Source organism: Homalodisca vitripennis, chromosome 3 (assembly GCF_021130785.1).
Source record: "Homalodisca vitripennis isolate AUS2020 chromosome 3, UT_GWSS_2.1, whole genome shotgun sequence".
NCBI classification, from domain to species: domain Eukaryota; kingdom Metazoa; phylum Arthropoda; class Insecta; order Hemiptera; family Cicadellidae; genus Homalodisca; species Homalodisca vitripennis.
In genome coordinates this window covers 174,631,530-174,637,529 of record NC_060209.1, presented here as the reverse complement: position 1 = coordinate 174,637,529, position 6,000 = coordinate 174,631,530, and positions in this window count along the sequence as shown.

Here is a 6,000-nt window from a genome sequence, read left to right as displayed (position 1 = left end):
AGAAACTGCTACATGGTTCCGTTTATAGTTTTGCTTAACACAATAAAAACAGTTACCCATTTCACGCAGACGCATTGAAACTGTTAATACCTAACAGGTCCAAAATCTAATTGACGCAACATCAAGCCGTGACAATAACGGTTTCCACTACAGGGTACGTAATCGTTAAATCGTACTACACTTAGCGTTATCAGATCCGTCAGTTATTTAAATGTATATGGGCAAGGGGCATAAACCAATGAATTTTAATAATAACAATATGTGTACCTTGATACATTTCTCCAACTCTTAAACTTAACCTAAACAAAAAACTCCACAACAAAAACATGTGAAAGACTGAAAAAGAAACATTACATAATACTCTATTGCAAGGCATGATATATGCTAGAATAAATACGTATATAAATGTTTTGAAACTGTAACAATACCATAATGAAAGAACGCAACAATAAATAAACTATAACAATAGAAATAACATAATAACAGAAATAACATAAACTACTTACATTTTTTTTTACCAGTTGATACATTAAACGGGTATGCAGAGATATGCTGTACTAAAATCTGAAGTTGCTACACTTCAATTTAAATAATCTCAAACAAAAATCATAATTAATTTATTAATAATTCATGAATGTTTATATGTATCTATATTTTGTTGGCATTTCATCCTATTTTATTTAATGTTCTGCTATGGGTATCTTGCGGTAGAATACGCTTGATTTATCCACGGCCTGTTGTATTTAATCCACCATATACAACAAAATACTATAATTTGTTGTTTTTATTTAGTTTCAAATAATATTAGATGTCGTTTATTTTGACGTCATTGTGGTATTGTTAGTAGTTGATTAAGACTTAAATAGTAATGTAGTAACAGATGCTTTTTATTATCTGCTAAACTCAGTACATAGTAAGCAAATATTTCTACAAATCTTATTATGATATTAATACTTTGTAAATGAATTCAACTTTTTAAAAACTAGTTATAAATTGATTTCACGTTAACTAAACTTACCTGGTGTAACACAGCCGCAGAAACAGAAGTGAATTAAGATAACAAATCTGAGTGTCAAACTGTCACCCCTGTTCTGCTTCGAATCGAATGTTCTGCTATGGGTATCTGGCGGTAGAATACGCTTGACTTATCCACGGCCCGTTGTATTTAATCCACCATATACAACAAAATACTATAATTTGTTGTTTTTATTTAGTCAGTGTTATGCCTTTATTGTTTAGATAATTGTCAACAAGGATACCTGGTATATTTTATGGACTTGACAATCTTTCCTCTGGAAGACAGGTCGTGGAACCAGGCTTGGCTACTTGTTGAGAGCTGCATGATCACCATTAAGCACTTCAAGTTTGACGTTTTGTAACAAAGTAATTACGTTCTGGAAAATGCCTCACTACCAAATAATAAAAGCAGTTAGACCTTGTAACAGAGTAGAGCCAAAATGTGAATTAATACCCGGGAACAGCCTACGTATCGTTATTGAAAATCTACAGTGGGTGCTGTCGCTCCATCTTCCTGGTACCAAGTAGCTATTTTTTATTCCAAAAGTGCAATAAAAATGTTTCTGAATCATTTGACCGTAATGTTTTTTACATTTTCAGTAATTTTACTGTTTTCAATTTTTGAAGAAACAAGGCCCGATAATTCTTAAACTTGCAACAACACACCATAACGAGATATTAACTAGTCCATTGCTCCACGTTTATTGAAATTAAATCAGCTGTGTTCTTTGTTCTTGCAACAACCAACTGTCTAAATAAAGTAACCTTTTTACTTAATCACAGTGATACTTAAATATCAGAAAAAACAAAGGCATACTGTGCGTGAAGCTGTTGATAACAATACAATTATTGTAATTCTGCTTTAACGATGAATTCAGTTTATCTGTATAACTAAATAGTACTACAACTAAATGAACGCAATAAAGGAAACAACACTTATTGTGTGAGACAAGTAAAACAGCACAAAAGGTGTAAATGCAGCTCCTGTCAAACTGACTGCTAATTATTTACAAGGTAATTACTTTGTCTTCGACAGAGAGGAACGAATAATGAAAAGTGCCTTAAGCTACAACATTTTACCGTCTCAGTGTATCTGAGAATTGTTTACCTCTCGATTACATGGTACAAATTACTACTAAAAATTCATGTATTTCCTTGTTTATGCGTTTTTTCAGGTATTTAGTTGATATTGTTTTTACGTTTTCCACTATTGTGACTGGCTTTATGGTTACATTTGTTAAAAATGTGTTCTTAATAATTTAAGAATGAGTAACAATTTGTAACTCAATTTAAGTACTTCTAAAGTACTCGTATTATAACAGGCGCCACAAAAGATGCCCTACTTCACAGCATATCCCCATTTAAGATCTGATTAGTTACATCCTCTATAATAATCTACTATAATAGATGTATTCAATATAATATCAGTTTTCCTTGTGGATAAAGTATGAATATATGTTTTAAACAATACGGATGCCGCACTGAGTAGTGTGACCAGCCTCATCAATATGCAGAGACAGCCAGAGCACTATATCCCAGGTATGGCGGAAGACTCTGATACTTGAAAAACTCGTATCTTGAGTCAAGTATCAGTACGAGTGCAGCGGGTTCTTCCACATACATACAATTTACTTGGGCTCGGTGGAGAATTAAATTAACACGGAATTCGACGTCATTAAAACAAGAGTCAGCTTCAATCAGTAGTGCAGCCACGCAGCCTGGCGCGCCTGACGACTGGACCAGTTGTAATGACGTGGCATTTGTGTTCCTCTCTCCACACGATACGCAATTAAACAAGGATATTTCTAAAATATTGTTACGTTCAAAATAAATAAGCGATAGTTTAAAATCACGTTTGTTGCTTTGAGGTGTTTTAAATTAAAAATTTGAATCAAACGATTTATTTATATTTTGACAAATACCTTTATTAAACATTGGTTGTTGCCATGAAGTTTTTTACTAATCTGTTCTAGAGTATGAGATAGTATTTTGTCCAGATCCCGTTTTTCTTTGTAAACTTTGTAAATTTGTTTCTTTCAGAGTTGAAAATGTTTAAGAATGCCAATACAAGCGAATTTTTGCGCATTATTTTTGTCACCCAGTAAATTGAGAACTATAACTGAGTTTCTATTACTGTTAGGTAGTTTTTCAACTCTCCTTGTAAAAATAGTTTTTGGAAAAAAAAACGGATTGTAAAAAAAGGGCTTATACAGTTTGACCTGATTTTGATGTTGTTACGTATTTCAAACCGAATCTTCTAACATAGTGAACAGAAACAGATTTTTATAAAAGAGGGGCTGCCACATACTAGTCCCATTTGGAATTGGACAATCTTATTAGGAAATCACTTCGACGTTTTACATATAAATCCGTGTGGAGAACCTGGGTAAGCAACTGCGAAAATGCCGGTTTCTTACAATTAGTAGAACCTCAGAATTGCTAGGAAACTTGTTCGTGTTTGGCCTCGGAATGATGTCCCTATATGAAGCAATATCAAAATTCAGACCTGGAGTGTGGAGCCAGGGTTGATTGTGGAGATGAGAATATCATTAAAGTTACATCAGAGTTCCTTCCTAGTTTACATTAGGCTCCAAAAATTTCTTGTATGATTCCTTTAGATCATGATATGGAGCAACTATACGCATTTAGATACTGATATTATTAATTTTACTACAGTCATCATAACTTACCTCTCAGGTGATAGGGATCGTGTCGTGGTTCATAGTATTTGCCCGAGGTTCGTTCCTGTTGGAGGCAACGTAGAATTCTGTGAAGTAATGGTGCAGGCACACATACTACTCTTTCCTACTTACTAATAGTTCTGAGTGACATTCTTATTGTAAACAATGTAGAATTTGATTTAGAATAGTATAATAGGAGTTCAGTACCGATTCTCAAATAATACTGGCTTAACCCACAAACACTAGGGAATTCATATACTTGGAATTACAAGAAGAATTCAAGATTCCTCCAAGAGGCGTTTTCGCCATGGCAAAGAACGACGAGATGTACCAATTGTACTTTTCTAGCTATTACTATTATTTACTTTATGTATACGAAGAAATATTTCAGTATAGTTGTGCGGAATAACACAAGGCCTTTGATAAGTAAAATAACATACCTTACTAAATAGACTCACAAAATATTTCATTTCGTCTCTATATATCTTCATATGTATTCCTAATTTTAGGCGTGAATACACATTATTAGGCACCAAAAATATCTAAAAAATATTACAATTATTATATTTAATATGATTTGTACACTATTTATTGAACTTAAAGATCAATGCAGTGTACCAATCAATATTCAACTAACGATCGCATCAATTACTATTTTTGAAAGTTCTAAATCTTAAAGTTTCCTTTCGTTGCTTAATAAACATTATACATTATATTTAATAGGACTACAATAAGTGGGAAATGTTTATAATATACTTAACTGCTAATTACGTGGGTCCCATAAGATTTAGTGCTACCTTCAGTGTTGAGTAGTATAGGCTGTAAATAACTTTGGTTTCGTTAAATTAATTTTGTTTACTTTTTAGATTCTTAATTTTACTACAAGCAAGGAAGTAGGTTTATTTTTTAAATTTGTAAATTGTATTGTTTAAGTTTTAGTGAATAAAACTTAACCTTTCTATAATGTTGTCATCTGAAGTAGGCGCATGCCCTTCTTTTTCCTGCATGAACCAAGCATAAAGTGTATCTACTATTACTTGTTAAAAACGTATTTCAAAGTTTTTCTTACAACTGTAGATGACACGCTACTCTCTTAGTGGTCCTTTATGTGGTTTTTTTCTAGTACTGTTGTACTGGCAACATTGTACTCGTTGGACAAATGATATTACCTTTTACCTTTTCTTACTCTTTCTGTTGTTAATGTCACATGTCGTCAATGTCACATGTCTACATGGGGCTTGTTTAGATGGTGGAGCATTATAAGTATATTTCCATTTACACGATTTTTTGTACTTATGGTCTTATTTTCCTGTTTGGATAATCACTGCTTTTAATACAGAGACGTTATTATTCCTCTTTTGGATATGTGAAAATAATCATTCGTTTGAAAATGTTATTATCGAAAAAAAAAATATATCGACACAAGTGTAGCGTGTTTTTCCAAATAAATAAAATGTACCTAGTGGAAAATTCAATTAAACACGGAGTGTGACGTGAATAAAACAAGAGCCAGCTCCAATCAGTAGTGCAGCCGTGCGACCTCGGCGAGTGCCTGACGACATGGAACAGCTGTAATGACGTGGCATTGTTCCACTCTCCTTTCTCGTATCTCCGCGCGTAATTTTTACGTAATTCAACAAATAGCCTATACGCTATTAAACGTGTGCATCTTTTCAATTAAACTGTCTTTTCGAACAGGTAAGTGGTATTTTTTAAATAGTTTTCTCAGATGCATGCAATGCGGTTTGCTTTAGTTTGAATACCAGTGAACTAATTATATATTTCTTCGCTTCTTCGAAAAAGTGTTTTCAAAAGTTTTATATACACGCGCAAGGGTAGTTAAGCCGCGCTGCTTGAAACATACTTTAGTAAATCCCAACCAATGGCGCTCAATTTGCTGAAAACTCTATACCGCAGTAGGAGATGTGCTTTAAGTTCTAACGTCTCTCAAGGCGTGGTAGTGAAACACGATAAAAGAATGGCATGGAAGAACTCTGGGTGTTACTTGACATGAGATATGTGTTTTCAAAATTCCAACGTCTACAATCGTGGTAGTGAAGCACGATACAGAGTGACATGGGAGTACGTGGCCTGTCTGCATATTGATGAAGTTGGGTAAAGCAGCTGAGTATGGCAGTTGTATCATACACAGAGTATATTGACAATAAAGTTTACGTGTTCTCTAAAATATTGTAATTCATTGATTGAGAGAAATACATTTTTTACATGTTTCCTGTTTTTAGTAAAAAGATTTTTAAGAGCTGTGATTTTAATTTTAATATCCAAATTAAATATTTTTCTA